We start from the raw sequence: 21,681 nt of genomic DNA, 5'->3' as shown, positions 1-21,681 counted from the left end.
TGGCCTGGGCTGTGACTTTTACAGGGGCTGAGGGTGGTACACGCTTTTTGCAGTCTAGTGCATACCATCCTTTTTCTCCAATGTGACGGGTGTAAGTAAAGGCTGAGTCACACATAACGATATCGTTAACGATATCGTTGCAACGTCACGCTTTTGGTGACGTAGCAACGATCCCGCTAACGATCTCGTTATGTGTGACAGCGACCAATGATCAGGCCCCTGCTGGGAGATCGTTGGTCAATGGGAATGATCAGGAACTTTTATTGGTCGCTGATCACCTGCTGTTATCGCTAGATCGGCGTGTGTGACGCCGATCCAGCGATGTGTTCACTTGTAACCAGGGTAAATATCGGGTTACTACGCGCAGGGCCGCGCTTAGTAACCCGATATTTACCCTGGTTACCATTGTAAAAGTAAAAAAAAAAAACAGTACATACTCACATTCTGATGTCTGTCACGTCCCCCGGCATCCACAGGGTTAAAACTGCTTTCGGCAAGAGCGCTGCTAATATGCATGCGCTGCTGCCGAGAGCTTCCCTGAACTGACTGTGTCAGCGCCGGCCGTAAAGCAGATCACAGCGGTGACGTCACCGCTGTTACTGCCGGCGCTGACACATTCAGTGCAGGGAAGCTCTCAGCAGCAGCGCATGCATATTAGCAGTGCTCTTGCCGAAAGCAGTTTTAACCCTGTGGACGCCGGCGGGGGACGTGACAGACATCAGAATGTGAGTATGTTGGTTTTTTTTTACTTTTACAATGGTAACCAGGGTAAATATCGGGTTACTAAGCGCGGCCCTGCACTTAGTAACCCAATGTTTACCCTGGTTACCCGGGTGCTGCAGGGGGACTTCGGCATCGTTGAAGACAGTTTCAACGATGCCGAAGTCGTTCCCCTGATCGTTGGTCACTGGAGAGAGCTGTCTGTGTGACAGCTCCCCAGCGACCACACAACGACTTACCAACGATCACGGTCAGGTCGTATCGCTGGTCATGATCGTTGGGTAAGTCGTTTAGTGTAACTCCAGCTTTACACAGTCTCCAGTATTCAGATCCCTGTCAGGGTGTCCCTCAATTAGGTGTGACTCCATATCCCTGTGATTGACGAAGATTTCATTGATCATGCCAGCTTCTTTTATAAACCCCCAGCCACGCTGTTTGTTAAAGACTACAACTTCCCCCACCTGCAGTGGTCGTCTCTCTGACCGTGGGATCTTACGTACACGGGCCTTCCCTGCCAGATTTTTCTCTTCAAATGCCGCCAAAGATTCCTGTCGCTCCCTCTCCTCCCGGCGCCTGCAGTGCTCCTGCCAGGTAATCATGGGGATCTCCCCCTGGAGGGCGATCAGGTCCTCCCCGTGGGTCCCCCCGCAAACACCATGGGCTCTGGGGAGCTAGCCTGGGATTCACTTACGGGAATAAGTGGAGATGTCAGCTGTCTGCAGATGCTGTCGTCCCGCGGTAGTCGGTGGCATGTCCGTCCAGGTGTCGGTGCTGGTGGGACCGGAAAGGAGCCTAGCAGGATGTCGTCGGGTCCAGAAGATGGTATCGAGCTGTCAGCCGGGATATCCTCTAGGTACGGTGGTGTGTCATCAAGGGCCTCGTACCCCTGGTCGGGTGGTACATATCGCGGTGGAGGTGAGTCAGCGGTGTCCGTCGGGCCTTTCGCTGTTGGGGTCATCAGGGTCGTGCCCCTTACCTCTGCTTCCAGAGCGCCGAATCTTCTTTTGGGCACCGTACCAGTCAGGGTATTCAGCGGTCGTCCGGTGAGACTTCCGATCAAGGCCTCTCTCCACCCGGTCATGGTTTCCGGCTGCAACCGCGTAAGTTGTCGGGTCGGCTCCTCCACTTCTCTCCACAGGAGGCCCGGGTTCATCGTCTGCGATAGGTACGGTTCTTGCGGGTCCCGGCTGGGAGAGTCCTCTTGCTCCATCCCATGCTCCGGGGTCCGCTCACCTCCCTCTGCCATGTTGATTTCCGGTTCCCACGTCCCTCTCCTCCCGGCGCCTGCAGTGCTCCTGCCAGGTAATCATGGGGATCTCCCCCTGGAGCGCGATCAGGTCCTCCCCGTGGGTCCCCCTGCAAACACCTTGGGCTCTGGGGAGCTAGCCTGGGATTCACTTACGGGAATAAGTCAGGCACCGTACCAGTCAGGGTATTCAGCGGTCGTCCGGTGAGACTTCCGATCAAGGCCTCTCTCCACCCGGTCATGGTTTCCGGCTGCAACCGCGTAAGTTGTCGGGTCGGCTCCTCCACTTCTCTCCACAGGAGGCCCGGGTTCATCGTCTGCGATAGGTACGGTTCTTGCGGGTCCCGGCTGGGAGAGTCCTCTTGCTCCATCCCATGCTCCGGGGTCCGCTCACCTCCCTCTGCCATGTTGATTTCCGGTTCTGGCTCCTCGGCGTTGCTTCCCGCGGTTTTGCTGCACCACGCCCGTCTTCGTGGGTGGTTCCTTTTTTCTCCCCGCCATCCCAGATCAGGAGGCAGACCTCTCTAGTTGATGCTTATATTTCACAGACATAGTAGTATTGATGAGGGGTGGCCCTGGTTTTCGTGCCGTTCCTCCAGGTGCCGCCAACGACAACGCGTCCATTTCCTCCTGCACGCCACATGGTGCTGTAATGGCGGCGGTTTTGGCGCAATTTATAGTGCACAGTCTCTCAGCAAATCACAGTCTCTAAGGCGCACATGACCCGATAATGCTACCACCGGTAAGACTGTCGGTCAGAGCACTGAGTGGTCATGCTGTCAGATGTCAGATGTGACCAGCAGTAATCCTACCGCCCGTAAGACTGTTGGTCAGAACGCTGCAGGACCTTGCTGTCAGATTTCAGCGTGACCCTGCAGCTGTGACTGTGACCCGCGGTAACCTACCGCCAGTAAGACTGTCGGTCAGAGCGCTGCAGGAGTATGCTGTCAGATGTCAGCGTGACCCTGCAGCTGTGACTGTGACCTGCAGATGTGACTGACGTGCAGTAAAAAGTTTAACACAGCTCAGCAGACGTGGGCTGATGAGACTACTGCTCCCATCGGGTTACGTCTGCTGTCACTGATAACACACATACATGTTCACCTAACACGAAATCCCCGATGCCCTCGTCTCCTAGAAAAAATGTAAAATAATAAACTAACATATACTCACCTGTGCGTCGTAGTCCATGTAATCCCGAGTGTCCCAGGTGGTGTGACTGCTCTACCTGGCCGCTGGCGATACACTGACAGGAGGTAATCGCTCCCACAGTGTACCGAGCTGCCGTGAGAGAGTTCACCAGAGTTCGTCATCCCCGGTGCTCTTGCAGCGCCCCAGAGTCCTGGTCGTTGCAGTAATGTTGTTCTTCCACCAGGGGAAGTGATATTATGTCTGATGGCAATAAATGAGATCTTCCATCCAGGTATCACAGCCACACACACACTTCACACTCCAGACCACTAGGGGGAGCAAAGGTTCTATCTACTAGGCCACTCCTCACACATAGGTAAAACTGGTGGGTTGGTTAGGAAGTTAGACAGAAGCTGACTGGGCTTCGCACAGACAGTCAGAGAGCCCGACGGAGTTTGGCAGAAGCTGGCTGGAGTGATCTCCAGCCAGATCCAGACTGCGGTCTGCGGAGGACTAGAGTCCACGGAGCTGCGCCTGCCCCACGTGCAGCAGCATCCAAAGAAAGAGACATTGAAAGGAAGCGTGTTGTAGTGAGTGAGAAATTAAGGCATAGCAACAAGTGGATACCAGAGAGGATAGTAGCCGAGAGAAGCGGCATCCTTCTGGTGTGCGATCCGGTAGCCAGAATACCGAGGGAGTAAAGTGCTCTACGCCATTGCTTCAGAGACTGGCAGGACAGTCAATTCCAAGTTGGCTGCCAGACCTTAATACCTAAGAAGACACGGTGGCAACTTGTGGGGGTTGGGGCGTCTCTAGGGTCCCTATAAACAAGCCTCAGGCCATCAGTCATACGGGTTTTGTTCTATCCGACCACGGGGAACAGTGATAATGGTAATAACAGTGAGGACCTCATTAGAGCTTATGCAAGTGGGAACCTACTGTGTTACTGTGCACATAGGAAGGCTATTGCATTCCACCTGGACAAGGAGACTCTGGATTTGCCTTCAGACCGGCCGGACTATGCCGACCCTGTGATTCGGTGCCCTGGACTGTGGATGCTGAAGCCTTCAGTAAAAGGTAAAGAGACTGCAACCTTGTGTCCTCGTTATTCATCGCGCCTCACACCATCCACCATCTACACTTCTAGGAAGCCCTGGGGATACACTTCACCTGTGGGAAGGTATACCGATACACTTCACCTGTGGGATGGTATACCATCTTGCTGCCATAACATCACCCCAGCAGACACCTAAGCAGCGTCGGTCACCCTGACCGAATACCACAGGTGGCTGTTGTGTATCCGCTTTTTGGGCTCCCCTGGTGGTTGCTGGTGGTACTGGTGACTTGTTTGCACTTTGCTGCTTCTGTTCACCTGCTTCCATCAGTGTTTGGGAGTTTCCTATTTAGCCTTGCTCTCCAGTCATTTCCTTGCCGGTCATCATTGTAACCAGAGTCTTTTGGTTGCATGTTCCTGCTACTAGTCTGCTGATGAGCTAAGTGGACTCATTGTCCTTATCGTTTTTGTATTTTTGTCCAGTGTACAGTTTTGTCATTTTCTGTTGCTGGAAGCTCTTGTGGGCTGATATTGCCACTCCTGTGTGATGAGTTGACACAGGAGTCTTAAAGTAATTTCAGGATGGTTTTTGAAAGGGTTTTCAGTTGACCGTGAAGTCCTCTTTTGTATCCTTCTGCTATCTAGTAAGTGGACCTCTCTTTGCTAAATCTACTTTCATACTGTGTATGTCTTTTCCCCTGAAATCACCGTTAATATATGTGGGGGCTGCTATCATCTTTGGGGAATTTCACTAGAGGTAAGCCAGGTCTGTTCCTTCCTCTACCAGGCGTAGTTAGTTCTCCGGCTGGCGCGTGGCATCTAGGAAGCCGTAGGTATGCTCCCTGGCTACTATTAGTTGTGTGGTAGATTTAGCTCACGGTCAACTCGAGTTTCCATCACCCGAGAGCTCGTTCGTTATTTATATGTTTCTTACGTTCCCTTGCCATTGGGAACCATGACAGTATGACCGGCCCGTGTTAAACTTATTGGCAGAAGAAAGGAGAGAAAAAAGAAGTCTGTAAAAATTTTTTTTTTTCTTTTTACCTATGCTTGCTCCATAGTTGGATCAGTTGTATTTCAGCTCTAATTGCAGCCTTTGCCTTTCTCTCCTTATAATCCTTGAATGGCTCTGAGCTCACCTGTTTAAAGATGGATCCTCAGAGTTTGGCTGCAGGTTTAAATAATCTTGCTACGAAGGTTCAAAATTTACAAGATTTTGTTATGCATACTCCTATTTCTGAACCTAAAATCCCTACACCAGAGGTGTTTTCCGGAGATAGATCTCGGTTTCTGAATTTCAAATATAATTGTAAATTATTCCTTTCTCTCAGACCTCACTCCTCAGGAGATCCTGTCCAGCAGGTTAAGATTGTAATTTCTTTGCTGCGAGGTGACCCTCAAAATTGGGCATTTTCATTGGCACCAGGGGATCCTGCGTTGCTCAATGTGGATGCGTTTTTCCTGGCTTTAGGGTTGCTTTATGAGGAACCTAATTTGGAGATTCAAGCTGAAAAAGCTTTGATAGCCCTATCTCAAGGGCAAGATGAAGCTGAGATATACTGCCAAAAATTTCGTAAATGGTCTGTGCTTACTCAGTGGAATGAGTGCGCCTTAGCGGCAAATTTCAGAGAGGGCCTTTCTGATGCCGTTAAAGATGTTATGGTCGGGTTCCCTGCGCCTACAGGTCTGAATGAGTCCATGACAATGGCAATTCAGATTGATCGGCATTTGCGGGAGCGCAAACCCGTGCACCATTTGGCGGTATCTTCTGAAGAGACGCCAGAGAAAATGCAATGTGACAGAATTATGTCCAGAAGTGAGCGGCAGAATTATAGGCGTAAAAATGGGTTATGCTTCTATTGTGGTGATTCTGCTCATGTTATATCGGCATGGTCTAAACGTACTAGGAAGGTTGACAAGTCTATTTCAATTGGCACTTTACAGTCCAAATTTATTTTGTCTGTAACCTTGATTTGTTCATTATCAGTTATTACCGTGGATGCCTATGTGGACTCTGGCGCCGCTCTGAGTCTTATGGACTGGTCCTTTGCCAGGCGCTGTGGGTTTGATTTAGAGCCTCTGGAAGTCCCTATACCTCTGAAGGGTATTGATTCTACACCTTTGGCTTGTAATAAACCACAGTTCTGGACGCAAGTGACTATGCGTATGACTCCAGACCATCAGGAGGTGATTCGCTTCCTTGTGTTGTACAATTTACGTGATGTTTTGGTGCTTGGATTACCATGGTTACAGTCTCATAACCCAGTCCTTGACTGGAAAGCTATGTCTGTGTTAAGCTGGGGATGTCGGGGGGCTCATGGGGACACTCCTTTGGTGTCCATTTCGTCATCTATTCCATCTGAGATTCCGGCATTTTTGTCTGATTATCGTGATATTTTTGAAGAGCCTAAAATTGGTTCACTCCCTCCTCACAGGGATTGTGATTGCGCCATAGATCTGATTCCTGGCAGTAAATTTCCAAAGGGTCGTTTGTTTAACCTATCTGTCCCTATACATGCTGCTATGCGCGAGTATATTAAGGAGTCCCTGGAAAAGGGACATATTCGTCCTTTTTCATCACCTTTAGGAGCCGGTTTTTTCTTTGTCTCTAAAAAGGATGGCTCTCTGAGGCCTTGTATTGATTATCGACTCCTGAATAAAATTACAGTCAAATATCAGTATCCGTTGCCTTTGCTGACTGATTTGTTTGCTCGCATAAGGGGGGCTAAGTGGTTCTCTAAGATTGATCTTCGTGGGGCGTATAATTTGGTGCGAATTAAGCAGGGGGATGAGTGGAAAACCGCATTTAATACGCCTGAGGGCCATTTTGAGTATTTGGTAATGCCTTTCGGCCTTTCTAATGCACCTTCGGTCTTTCAGTCCTTAATGCATGATATTTTCCGTGAATATTTGGATAAATTTATGATTGTGTACTTGGATGATATTTTGATTTTTTCTGATGACTGGGAGTCTCATGTTCAGCAGGTCAGGAGGGTTTTTCAGGTTTTGCGGGAGAATTCTTTGTGTGTAAAGGGTTCAAAGTGTGTTTTTGGGGTTCAAAAAATTTCCTTTTTGGGGTACATTTTTTCCCCTTCTTCTATTGAGATGGACCCTGTCAAGGTTCGGGCTATTTACGACTGGACGCAGCCTACTTCTCTGAAGAGTCTTCAGAAATTCTTGGGCTTTGCTAATTTTTATCGTCGATTTATAGCTGGTTTTTCTGGCGTTGCTAAACCTCTGACGGATTTGACTAAGAAGGGTGCTGATGTTGCCAATTGGTCCCCTGCTGCTGTGGAGGCCTTTCGGGAGCTTAAGCGCCGCTTTTTGTCTGCCCCTGTGTTGCGCCAGCCTGATGTTTCTCTTCCCTTTCAGGTTGAGGTCGATGCTTCCGAGATCGGAGCGGGGGCGGTTTTGTCGCAGAAAAGTTCCGACTGCTCAGTGATGAGACCTTGTGCGTTCTTTTCGCGAAAATTTTCGGCCGCCGAGCGAAACTATGATGTTGGTAATCGGGAGCTTTTGGCCATGAAGTGGGCATTTGAGGAGTGGCGTCATTGGCTTGAGGGTGCCAGACATCAGGTGGTAGTTTTGACTGATCACAAGAATTTAATTTATTTGGAGTCTGCCAGGCGCCTGAATCCTAGACAGGCACGTTGGTCGTTGTTCTTTTCCCGGTTTAATTTTGTGGTCTCGTACTTACCGGGTTCTAGGAATGTGAAGGCAGATGCTCTTTCTAGGAGTTTTGAGCCTGACTCTCCTGGGAATTCTGAACCTGCTGGTGTCCTTAAGGATGGGGTGGTTTTGTCTGCTGTCTCTCCAGATCTGCGACGTGCTTTGCAAGAATTTCAGGCGGATAGACCTGATCGTTGTCCGTCTGGTAGACTGTTTGTTCCTGACGATTGGACCACTAGAGTCATCTCGGAAGTTCATTCTTCTACTCTGGCAGGTCATCCGGGAATTGTTGGCACCAGAGATTTGGTGGCTAGATCCTTCTGGTGGCCTTTCCTGTCTCGAGATGTGCGTGTTTTTGTGCAGTCTTGCGATGTGTGTGCTCGGGCCAAGCCTTGTTGTTCTAGGGCTAGTGGGTTGTTGTTGCCCTTGCCTATTCCTAAGAGGCCTTGGACGCACATCTCTATGGACTTTATCTCGGATCTCCCTGTTTCTCAGAAGATGTCTGTCATCTGGGTGGTGTGTGACCGTTTTTCTAAAATGGTTCATTTGGTGCCATTGCCTAAGTTGCCTTCCTCATCTGAGTTGGTCCCTCTGTTTTTTCAAAATGTGGTTCGCTTGCATGGTATTCCGGAAAACTTCGTTTCTGACAGGGGTACCCAGTTCGTGTCTAGATTTTGGCGGGCAGTCTGTGCCAGGTTGGGCATTGATTTGTCCTTTTCGTCTGCATTCCATCCTCAGACCAATGGCCAGACGGAGCGAACTAATCAAACTTTGGAGACTTATTTGAGGTGTTTTGTGTCTGCGGATCAGGATGATTGGGTTGCCTTTCTGCCGTTGGCGGAGTTTGCTCTTAATAATCGGGCTAGTTCTGCCACTTTGGTTTCTCCTTTCTTTTGCAATTCAGGGTTTCATCCGCGTTTTTCATCTGGTCAGGTTGAATCTTTGGATTGTCCTGGAGTGGATGCGGTAGTGGATCGGTTGCATCGGATTTGGGGACAAGTGGTGGATAATTTGGAATTGTCCCAGGAGAGGACTCAGCAGTTTGCTAACCGTCGTCGTCGTGTTGGTCCCCACCTTCGCGTTGGGGACTTGGTGTGGTTGTCTTCCCGTTTTGTCCCTATGAGGGTTTCTTCTCCCAAATTTAAGCCTCGGTTCATCGGTCCTTATAGGATTTTGGAGATTCTTAACCCTGTTTCCTTTCGTTTGGACCTCCCGGCATCTTTCACTATCCATAATGTGTTCCATCGGTCGTTGTTGCGGAGATATGTGGTACCGGTGGTTCCTTCTACTGAACCTCCTGCTCCTGTGCTGGTGGAGGGTGAATTGGAGTACGTCGTAGAGAAGATCTTGGACTCCCGTATTTCCAGATGGAGACTTCAATATCTGGTTAAATGGAAAGGCTATGGTCAGGAAGATAATTCTTGGGTAACTGCCTCTGATGTTCATGCCTCGGATTTGGTTCGTGCCTTTCATAGGGCTCATCCAGATCGCCCTGGCGGTTCTTGTGAGGGTTCGGTGCCCCCTCCTTAAGGGGAGGGTACTGTTGTGTATCCGCTTTTTGGGCTCCCCTGGTGGTTGCTGGTGGTACTGGTGACTTGTTTGCACTTTGCTGCTTCTGTTCACCTGCTTCCATCAGTGTTTGGGAGTTTCCTATTTAGCCTTGCTCTCCAGTCATTTCCTTGCCGGTCATCATTGTAACCAGAGTCTTTCGGTTGCATGTTCCTGCTACTAGTCTGCTGATCAGCTAAGTGGACTCATTGTCCTTATCGTTTTTGTATTTTTGTCCAGTGTACAGTTTTGTCATTTTCTGTTGCTGGAAGCTCTTGTGGGCTGATATTGCCACTCCTGTGTGATGAGTTGACACAGGAGTCTTAAAGTAATTTCAGGATGGTTTTTGAAAGGGTTTTCAGTTGACCGTGAAGTCCTCTTTTGTATCCTTCTGCTATCTAGTAAGTGGACCTCTCTTTGCTAAATCTACTTTCATACTGTGTATGTCTTTTCCCCTGAAATCACCGTTAATATATGTGGGGGCTGCTATCATCTTTGGGGAATTTCACTAGAGGTAAGCCAGGTCTGTTCCTTCCTCTACCAGGCGTAGTTAGTTCTCCGGCTGGCGCGTGGCATCTAGGAAGCCGTAGGTATGCTCCCTGGCTACTATTAGTTGTGTGGTAGATTTAGCTCACGGTCAACTCGAGTTTCCATCACCCGAGAGCTCGTTCGTTATTTATATGTTTCTTACGTTCCCTTGCCATTGGGAACCATGACAGGTGGCGGCACAAACATTTCCCCTTTAAAGACCTTTCCCAAAACTATAAAAACTCTTTTCTTTATTGGACGTCCCTCAAAGGGCCACGGACCGGGTCAGGCCAACGTGACATCCCCCGAACTGAAGGACCCGGTACCGAGTGCCCCATTGCCCTTACGTGGGGGCGCTCCACTCTCACTTACAGCACCGCTGCGTGAGAACTTTCTCATTGCACCTCGGTGCTATACACTGTGGGAGCGATTACCTCCTGTCAGTGTATCGCCAGCTGTCTTTGAGAGCACTCACATCAGTGACTGCTCTCAAAGTTATCAGGATCGTTGTGGGACATTATGGATTATCTTATTTGCGGACAGGTGAGGAATATTATGGCTTATTATTTTGTTTTTGTTGCAGGAGATGTTGGCGTCGGTGGATTAGGCTTTCGGTGAGTATGGTTTAAAGGGAACCTGTCACCTGAATTTGGCGGGACCAGTTTTGGGTCATAGGGGCGGGGTTTCGGGTGTTTGATTCACCCGTTCCTTACCCGCTGGCTGCATGCTGGCCGCAATATTGGATTGAAGTTCATTCTCTGTCCTCCGGAGTACATGCCTGCGAAGAGCAGCTGCATCTGAATACCAATTAGCCAGGTAGATGACCCTGGCTGCTGCATTAAGGATAGACTGAAGAGGGGAAAGTCGAGTAACGGGGAGGCCAATTAATAGAGCGTTACAGTAGTCCAGGGCAACAGCTAGGGTTTTTGTTGTTTCCATGGTGAGAAAAGGGTGGATTCTAGAGATGTTCTTTAGGTGTAAACAGCAAGAGCAGACAAGGGATTGTACAGGTCCTTCTCAAAAAATTAGCATATAGTGTTAAATTTCATTATTTACCATAATGTAATGATTACAATTAAACTTTCATATATTATAGATTCATTATCCACCAACTGAAATTTGTCAGGTCTTTTATTGTTTTAATACTGATGATTTTGGCATACAACTCCTGATAACCCAAAAAACCTGTCTCAATAAATTAGCATATCAAGAAAAGGTTCTCTAAATGACCTATTACCCTAATCTTCTGAATCAAATAATTAACTCTAAACACATGCAAAAGATACCTGAGGCTTTTAAAAACTCCCTGCCTGGTTCATTACTCAAAACCCCCATCATGGGTAAGACTAGCGACCTGACAGATGTCAAGAAGGCCATCATTGACACCCTCAAGCAAGAGGGTAAGACCCAGAAAGAAATTTCTCAACAAATAGGCTGTTCCCAGAGTGCTGTATCAAGGCACCTCAATGGTAAGTCTGTTGGAAGGAAACAATGTGGCAGAAAACGCTTGGGGAACCTGAGGAAGCAGTGGACTGAGTCTGGTGTGGAAACATCCAGAGCCACCGTGCACAGGCGTGTGCAGGAAATGGGCTACAGGTGCCGCATTCCCCAGGTAAAGCCACTTTTGAACCATAAACAGCGGCAGAAGCGCCTGACCTGGGCTACAGAGAAGCAGCACTGGACTGTTGCTAAGTGGTCCCAAGTACTTTTTTCTGATGAAAGCAAATTTTGCATGTCATTCGAAAATCAAGGTGCCAGAGTCTGGAGGAAGACTGGGGAGAAGGAAATGCCAAAATGCCTGAAGTCCAGTGTCAAGTACCCACAGTCAGTGATGGTGTGGGGTGCCATGTCAGCTGCTGGTGTTGGTCCACTGTGTTTCATCAATGGCAGGGTCAATGCAGCTAGCTATCAGGAGATTTTGGAGCACTTCATGCTTCCATCGGCTGAAATGCTTTATGGAGATGAAGATTTCATTTTTCAGCACGACCTGGCACCTGCTCACAGTGCCAAAACCACTGGTAAATGGTTTACTGACCATGGTATTACTGTGCTCAATTGGCCTGCCAACTCTCCTGACCTGAACCCCATAGAGAATCTGTGGGATATTGTGAAGAGAAAGTTGAGAGACGCAAGACCCAACACTCTGGATGAGCTTAAGGCCGCTATTGAAGCATCCTGGGCCTCCATAACATCTCAGCAGTGTCACAGGCTGATTGCCTCCATGCCACACCGCATTGAAGCAGTCATTTCTGCCAAAGGATTCCCGACCAAGTATTGAGTGCATAACTGAACATTATTATTTGATGGTTTTTTTGTTTGGTATTAAAAAACACTTTTATTTGATTGGTCGGGTGAAATATGCTAATTTATTGAGACAGGTTTTTTGGGTTATCAGGAGTTGTATGCCAAAATCATCAGTATTAAAACAATAAAAGACCTGACAAATTTCAGTTGGTGGATAATGAATCTATAATATATGAAAGTTTAATTGTAATCATTACATTATGGTAAATAATGAAATTTAACACTATATGCTAATTTTTTGAGAAGGACCTGTATATGGGAAGTGAAGGAGAGATTGGTGTCAAACATAACACCCAGACAGCGCGCCTGTTGCCGGGGTGTTATTATGGTGCCACTCACAGAGAGGGAAATGTCAGGTTTAGGGAGGTTACTAGATGTTGGGAGCAGAAGAAGTTCAGTTTTGGAGAGGTTGAGTTTCAGATAGAGGGCGGACATGATGTCGGAGACTGCGGACAGACAGTCACTGGCGTTCTGTAGTACAGCGGGAGTAAGGTCAGGGGATGACATATATAGTTGTGTGTCATTGGCATAAAGATGGTACTGAAAGCTAAATCTGCGGATGGTCTGTCTAATTGGGGCCGTGTAGAGAAAGAAGAAAAGTGGGCCAAGGACTGAGTCCTGAGGTACCCCGACAGTGAGAGGAAGAGGGGACGAAGTGGAGCCAACAAACGATACACTGAAGGAGCGGTAAGAAAGATAGGAGGAGAACCAGGAGAGAGCAGTGTCCTTAATGCCTCGTGACTGGAGCCTAGAGAGTAGGAGATGGTGGTCAACATTGTCAAAAGCTGCAGAGAGGTCGAGAAGAATGAGCAGAGAGTGGTCACCGTTACATTTTGCTGTCAGAAGGTCATTGGTCACTTTGATGAGTGCAGTTTCTGTCGAGTGTAGGGGGCGGAAGCCGGACTGTGAAGGGTCTAGGAGGGAGTGAGTGGAGATGTAACGGGTAAGGTGGGAGTAAACCAAGCGCTCCAAGAGTTTAGAGATGAAGGGGAGGTTGGAGACTGGTCTGCAGTTATTTGTGCAGGATGGATCAAGTGAGGGTTTTTTTAGTAGTGGAGTAATGATAGGAGGATGGAAAATGCCAGAGGAGAGGGAGAGATTAAAGATTGTAGTTAAGTGAGTTGTGATGACTGGAGAGTGCGACTGGAGGAGTTGTGAGGGAATGAGGTCGGTAGTGCATGTAGTCGGACAAGAAGAGGAGAGGGGCCTGGAGACTTCTTCTTCTGTGATGGGATTAAATGTTAAAGGAGTCTGTGTCATTATTTCAAATAAAGGACTTTTTCTGGGTGGCTGGGTGTTTTTTATATAATATCATTATGGGGTTACTAATGGATAGGGGTCTTATAGACGTCTATAGACTATCACCCCACTTTCCACCACTACAGGGCAAGTGGAAAGAGCGAGGCTAAGTGCCATATTTGATGCATCTTATAGATATGCCTTTTCTGGGCAGATGAGAGCTGATGTTTTTAGTATGAGAGGTGGCTAATATTCATGGCCCCTTCCTAGGCTATTAATATCATCCCACAGCTCTCTGCCTAGCCTTTATTGGTTAGAATTTATAGGGGGACCCTATGTCAATTTTTTTCTAGGGTCCCCCTGTAAACTAGCCAGTAAAGGCTAAGCAAACAGCTGTGAGCTGATATTAATAGCCTGGGAAACTTTATGGCTATTGGCTCCTTTCCAGAATATTAACATCAGCCCTCAGCCATCGGCTTCACCTCTGCTGGTTATTAAAATTATGTGGGAGCCAACAACATTTTTTTTTTTAATAAAATTAACAGTTGTGGTTTGCTTACAGCCTGTGTACGTTTGTTCTGTTAACTCTCCTACATAAGCTGGTGACAATGTGTGTGTAGGTTTGTGTGTTTGTGTGTGTGTTTGCATTTACTTACCGACTTCGTAATGAGGGTGTCGGGTTGACACCTTTTCATTACTAAAGGTACCTTCACACTAAGCGACTTTGCAGCGAGAATGACGACGATCCGTGACGTTGGAGCGTCCTGGATAGCGATCTCGTTGTGTTTGACACGCAGCAGCGATCTGGATCCCGCTGTGATATCGCTGGTCGGAGCTAGAAGTCCAGAACTTTATTTCGTCGCTAGATCACCCGCTGTCATCACTGGATCGGCGTGTGTGAAGCGATGTGTTCACTTGTAACCAGGGTAAATATCGGGTTACTAAGCGCAGGGCCGCGCTTAGTAACCCGATATTTACCCTGGTTACCATGGTAAAAGTAAAAAAAAAAAACAGTACATACTCACATTCTGATGTCTGTCACGTCCCCCGGCGTCCACAGGGTTATGCGCTGCTGCTCAGAGCTTCCTGCACTGACTGTGTCAGCGCCGGCCGTAAAGCAGAGCACAGCGGTGACGTCACCGCTGTGCTCTGCTTTACTGCAGGCGCTGACACAATCAGTGCAGGAAGCTCTGAGCAGCAGCGCGTAACCCAGGGGTGAACCTAGCCTCTCTGCCGCCTGAGGCGAACTGCAAAACGGCGCCCCCCCGTAGTAAATTTTTTAAATCGGTAGAAATTAATCTGGTTCATACAGATTTCTTTCTATCCTGTAAACATTTGTGCAATAGTGGTCATTTGAATTTAGAGAAATAGAAAAAATGATGTCCGGGTCAGGATTTGGTCAGAATTTTTCATCAGTATTTGTAAGCCAAAACCAGGAGTGGAATAATTAGAGGAAAAGTATAATAGAAACATATGCTCCACTTCTGCATTTATCACCCACTCCTGGTTTTGGCTTACAAATACTGATGAAAAATCCTGACCAAATCCTGATGCAATCCTGAACGTGGACACATACCCTTATACATACACACACACACACACACACAGGGCTCAAGTGTGCAAGACAATACAGACACACTGCTGTGGATGTGGCACAATTACTTGGGTGTAGTTATTATCACCATAGACACAGTTTTTTATAGTGCTCAAGTGTGCAACAGAATACAGACTTATAGGACTATATACTAGGGGGCAGACCCACAGCTGCTGTATCACTACACAATTGTATAAGTAGTGTGCAACTCCGAGATCCAATCCTGTGCATGTGAACAGCGCTATACATTACATACACATACATACACAGTGCAGCAGCATATAGAGATGCTGGGCAGGATGCCAGTGGGAGCAAACATTGCCTGCTGTGTGCACACAGGCAGAGACAAGGCTGAGGAGTCTGATGGAGGGAAGCGGTGAACTATGACGGAGTCACGGACTCCTGGTGCAGCAGAGCGTGCAGCAGAGCGTGGGCAGGAGTCAGGAGATGTTTACTTACTGCTCTGCGAGTCCCAGCAATCAGCAATGTGTGTCCCCAGGGTCGGGAGACAGGGCACTGCTGCTGGTAAGGTAGCAGTCACGTTAGGTTCTGAGTGCCAGCAAGGCAAGGGTCTGCAGGGATTACAGGGAGAGTCGGCAACAGCACCACGTGTTCTGACCGCCGCTCTGCCACCCCTTGGCTTGAGGGATGAGCTGCCGCCTGAAGCAAAGTGCTCAACTTGCTTCATGATAGCAGCGCCTCTGGGTGCAGGTGTCAAAGGTGGCTTTAAGCTTTGCAAAGACCTGCTGTGCAGTTCCCTTATCGGCGGCGGGCCAGGGCTTCATCCCCCTCTCAGAGCCGCCCCAAAGAGTTGGCCTGTTATCATATGAACTTTCTGAGGCTCTGTCAAGGGATAGAACTCGAGCAGGCTGCAGATCCCCTCTTTAAAGTCAGTTAATGTATGTGACTCTCCAGAGTATCGCGGGAGCCAGGCTGCTCCAGGTAGGTACGGCATGGAGAAGGGCATTATGGCTGTTGTAGCCGCAGCAGCCTCCGGCTGGCGGATAGGGGCGGCGAGCTCTGCGGCAGCCGGCTGTGGTACAAGGCCCGCAGCTGCATCTACCGCGGGGACCGAAGGTGCCTCTGGGTCTACGGCTGCGACCGCCGCCTCTGCTCCCCCCGACTCAGACATGGCCGCTCCTTCCCCCTGCTAACCTGCTGGAAGTTGGTGTTCCTCTTCGATCGTCGCTTTACCGCGTCTTCTGGTTCCGTGCTCTTTTTGACCAGCTCCGCCCACGAAGCTATAGCTCCTCCCTTCGTGCGTGGCGAAGGCGGATTTTGGCGGCAAATAGCAACACGCAGTCTTTGCAATAAATCATGGTTCAAGCACAGTTCAATCACAGTTCCAAGGCACACATGACCTGATTCTTCAGGCTTAAGTACATCCTGTTCGTGACGCCAAGTTTGGAGCACCCCTTGCCACAGGGCCACCGAGTCCTAAGTACCGGGTCTCCCTTCTGCTCTGGCGATGTCACGGTGGCTAGACCCCGGCCTGTGACCCTGTTAAGGGGGATCCAATAAAGGAATAACAGTTCAATGTGTGGGTGGTGGTGATGATGTGGTGCGGTGCCAGTCGCAGTAATTAACGAAGACACCAGGTTGCAGTCTCTTTACCTCTTTACTGAAGGCTCAGGATCCTCAGTCTGGAATACGGTTAACCGGGCGGTGAGAGTCCGACTGGTCCGATGGCACCTCCAGAGCTCCCTTTGCAGGTGGAAATCTGTGCCTACCTTCTAGCGCTTGTGTGTTGCGGTCCTCCCCTGCGATGCTTACGGGATAGTCCCCACAACTGTTGTGTCTGTTTCTGAAGTTCCCTCACAACTCGATCAAGATGTTCTGCTTCGTCCCCCAGATTATATGGCTAGGACGCACCCGTATGACGGGTAGGCTCGGAGTTCTTCCGGGACCCTAGAGTCGCCCCTCTCCAAATGTTGCCCCCTATGTCTTCTTAGGTGATTAGGGTGAGACAGAGTAGATCCTGTTCGTGACACCAAATTTGGAGCGCCCCCAGACGCAGGGCCGCGGGGTACTCGGTACCGGGCCTCTCTGTCTCAGTTCTGGGGTCGTCACAGTGGCTAGACCCGGTCCGTGACCCTGTTAAGGGGCGTCCAATGAAAGATGAGATAATGGTGCGTGGTGTAGGTCGCGGTGAATAACGAGGACACAGGGTTGCAGTCTCTTTACCTCTTTACTGAAGGCTTCAGGGTCCGCAATCCAGAGTACTGTTAACAGTGCTGGCTGAGACCGGCTGGTCCGAAGGCACATCCAGAGTTCCCTTTGCAGGTGGAAATCAGTGTCTACCTTCTAGCGCCTGTGTGTTGTAGTACTTCCCTGCTGAGCACCACGGGATAGTCCTCACAACTGTCGTGTATATTTCTGGTCTCTCTCTCTCCGTCCCCCAGATGATATGGATGGGACGCACCCGTATGACGGGGTAGGCCTGGAGCTATTTTTTAGGGACCCTAGGGACGCCCCTCTCCCACAGTTTGCCTCCGTTGTCTTCGTTAGGTGTAATGGTGAGACAGCCAACCTATGGTTAACTGCCCGGCCGTAGTTTAAAGTAATGCGTAGAGTCTCTTACTTTCTCGGCGTTCCGGCCACCGGCTACGCGCCTCAGAAGGATGTTACTGATCTTGAGGCACGACTCCTTCTGGTATTATCTCCTTTTTGCTGTATTTCCGTTCCTCACTTCTCCACAATAAACCTCGCTTCTTGTCCTTTCTTAGGAGTCTGCCGCTGTAAGGCACAGGCACAACTCCGTAACGATCTGTCTCTTTCTAGGACTCTGCCAGGATCCCACCCCTGACAGGTCCTCTCCCTAGCTCTTCCCAGCTACTTTCTCCCTAACTTCCTGTCCAACCCCCAGTTTTACCAGAGCGTGAGGAGTGGCCTACTAGATAGAACCACTCCCCCTGGTGGCCGGAGTGTGAAGTGTAGTGTGTGTGTGTGATACCTGGTCAGGTGAACTCCTTTAGTGCAATCAGACGTAACATCACTCCCCTTAGTGGCAGAGCGACATTACTGCAACGACCAGGACTCTGGGGCGCTGCACTCCCCCCCGGTTAAATCCAGTTCTCCCGGACTGGGAAAATAAGAACAACGATACGTGTTAACAGAAAACACATAAAATTTTTAAATATCATAAACAATTAAACATAACAGTGCTTCCCTTTATGGGAGGTGAGGACTCTTGAACGTTGCAAAAGTTTTGGTCATGCACAGTTCATGACTCCCAGTCCAGGGGTTGTAACTTTAAAACAGCAGGGACCCCGGGTAAACAAAGGGGTCCCTTTTGAAAGTTTTGGAGCAATTCACTGTCCACTGCTCCGTTGTCCATTTTTAAACTTGTAACAAAGATATTTACACAAACACAATTAGCAACTTTAGTTAATACCTCCAAGTTTTGTAGCGAAGGGGAGTCTGATTCTTGGTGCTACGTGTAGACCTCCGTAGTGCGGGGGTTGCTATTGGCCTAGCAGGGCTCGCTATGCTTGCTACCACTGATGTAGTGCACTGCCTTCTAGCTACGCTTCTAGTGAGTCTGGGTAGCACTGGCATGCTGGATCTCTCAGAGCTGCTGCTACCAACAGTGGGTACGGCAGATTCGCCGATAGCAGAGGGAGGCTCCGCCGGTCCGACGGTGGGCATGGCATCGTCCGGCGAGGTCTGTGGTGATGGCGGGTCCGGAGGAGCTGGCACCACGTCTAGTTCAGGCGGGTTCGGTTGACGAAACGTTAAGACAGGTACCACAATGGCCTGATTTATTTGAGTCCATTTTCTCCTCTTCTACAGGTGGAGAGGCTCTTGGACCTGTTTCCTTCTCCCTCAACTTATCGGGGCATACCTTAAGGTGGTCTCTGGATATTGCCGTTGAGGTTTCCCCTCCATCTTTGCTGATGAGACAGACTTTAGTATTGCCGAAATCGGACGGCAGGATGGTATACGGTTCCGCTTCCCATTGGTCGTCAAGTTTGTGTAGCCTTCTCTTCCGCTTGAGTACCTGCTCACCAGGCGGCAAGGGAATCGCAGGAGCATGCTGGTTGTAGTCCCTTTCCTGTTTTTGCCTGGCCTGAGCGAGACTTCTTTCCATGCATTCCTGTACTTTGCGGTACCTTTGCTGCCTCTCCGTATCCCAATCGACATCCGGCGAGGTATCTTTGGGGGTTAGATCCCCCATGTCCAGATCAACGGGCAATTTACTAGACCTTCCTCGCATCAGGTACGCCGGAGTGCAGTTGGTAGAATTCACTGGGATGTGGTTGTACATCTCTACCAGGTCGGGCAACTTTGTTGGCCACAAGTTCCGTTCCTCTACAGGCAAGGTTTTCAATAAGTCGATCACCACTTGGTTCATCTTTTCACACATCCCGTTGGTTTGTGGGTGGTACGGTGTAGTTCTGATCTTCTTACACCCGTACAGATTGCAGAACTCCTGGAACACCTCCGCCTCAAATGTTGGCCCCTGATCGGTCAGTACCTTCTCCGGGTACCCATGGGGCCTACAGAAATACTGCTGGAAGGTTTTGGCGGCCGTCCTGGCCGTTAGATCCTTGACAGGTACAACCACCAGGAAACTGGAGTAATGATCCACGATGGTGAGAGCATAAATATAGCCCGACCGGCTAGGCGTCAGCTTCACGTGGTCTAGCGCGACCAATTCTAGCGGCCGTTTGGTGATGATGGGCTGCAAAGGAGCCCGTTGGCTGTCACGGTCCTTCCTGCGTAGGCTGCACGGGCCACACTCCCGACACCACTTCTCGATGGCTCTTTTCATGCCAATCCAATAGAATCTCCCTCGGAGTAGTCTCTCCAACTTCCTCCACCCGAACTGTCCAGTCCCATCGTGGTATGCTCCCAGAACCATTGGCGCATCTTGCATGGGAACCACTATCTGCCACACCAATTCCTGAGTTCGGGGGTCGATACTTCTTCGGCACAGTTTACCATCGTGAATAAACAGTTTACTTCTCCCCTTCCACAGCTGTTGGGTTTCTTGTGGATCATCCGGGCCGGGATGCAAACCTGCCTGCGTCAGGAGCTCTTTCACCCGACGGACCGCAGGGTCACCATCCTGGGTCTCTGCCCACCCGTGGTGGGGCAGGGGATTCAGTGTGGCATCCTGGTTGTTTCTGTGCCTGTTCTTCACATGATGGGAGCACTGAGTGGCTTTGGGGCGATGGAAAGTGGGCAGCTCTACTTCTTCAAGTGCCTCCGGGTCCTCCCCCATTTCTGGCAAATTGGGCATCCGGGACAAGGCATCGGCATTTGCATTCTTGCGTCCTGCCCGGTACTTGATGGTGAAGTCATAATTGGACAGCCGGGCCATCCACTGCTGTTCCAAGGCCCCGAGTTTGGCGGTGTCCAAGTGCGTTAGTGGATTGTTATCCGTGAAGACGGTGAATTTTGCAGAAGCCAGGTAGTGCTTGAACCTCTCCGTCACTGCCCAAACGATGGCGAGGAATTCCAGCTTGAAGGAACTGTAGTTATCAGGGTTCCTTTCCGTGGGACGAAGTTTCCTGCTGGCGTAAGCAATTACCCTCTCCTTGCTTTTCTGGACCTGGGACAACAAAGCTCCCAGTCCTACATTGCTGGCATCCGTATACAGCACAAACGGTTGATCATATTCTGGGTAGGCCAGTACCTCTTCTCCCGTCAGCGCCATCTTCAAGCAAGTGAATGAGGCAGACAAGGAGACAGTCCTTCGTTCCAATCAAATGGGGTATTCTTCCCCTTGGTCTTCTTGGATTGGCCCACCAATAGACCTTGCAATGGCGCGGCCTTCTTGGTGAAGTCCTTGATGAACCTCCTGTAATAGCCTACCAACCCGAGGAACTGCCGGACTTCATGGAGGTTGCTGGGTTTCGGCCAGTCCTTAATCACCGTAACCTTGTCGGGGTCTGGGGCCACTCCTTCGGCACTCACCACATGGCCTAGATACTGTACTTTGGGTTTCAGCAGGTGGCATTTGGATGGTTTCACCTTTAAGCCAATGATGGACAGGGCTTCAAACACCTCGGCCAGGTGCTTCAGATGGTCTTCATAGGTCTTAGAGAAGACAATGACATCGTCCAGATACAGCAGTACAGTTTCAAAGTTCTTGTGCCCCAGACAGCACTCCATCATCCTCTGGAACGTCCCCGGGGCGTTGCACAATCCGAAGGGCATGTAGTTGAATTCACAGAGACCCATTGGTGTCGTGAAGGCCGTCTTCTCCTTGTCTGCCTCCGCCACGGGAACCTGCCAGTACCCACTGGTGAGATCCAAGGTAGAGAAGTAGTTAGCAGATTTTAAAGCAGCCAGGGACTCCTCTATCCTGGGCAGTGGATATGCATCTTTATGTGTAATGCGATTTAAATGTCTATAATCCACACACATTCTCATTGTGCCATCTTTCTTCTTAACAAGGACTAATGGAGCTGCCCAGGGGCTACAACTGTCCCTCACTACCCCAGCCTCCTTCATCTCTCGCAACATGTCCTTGGCACACTGATAATGAGCTGGGGGCACAGGACGGTATCTCTCTTTTATGGGTCGGTGATCCCCTGTGGGGATATGATGTTGGATCCCTTTTACCTGTCCAAAATCTAGGGGGTGATTGCTAAAGACCCGCTCGTACTCATGAACCACCCTGTAGGCCCCCTGTTTCTG

Source organism: Ranitomeya variabilis, chromosome 4 (genome assembly GCF_051348905.1).
Source record: "Ranitomeya variabilis isolate aRanVar5 chromosome 4, aRanVar5.hap1, whole genome shotgun sequence".
NCBI lineage: Eukaryota > Metazoa > Chordata > Amphibia > Anura > Dendrobatidae > Ranitomeya > Ranitomeya variabilis.
Note: the sequence above shows the minus strand (reverse complement) of the source record.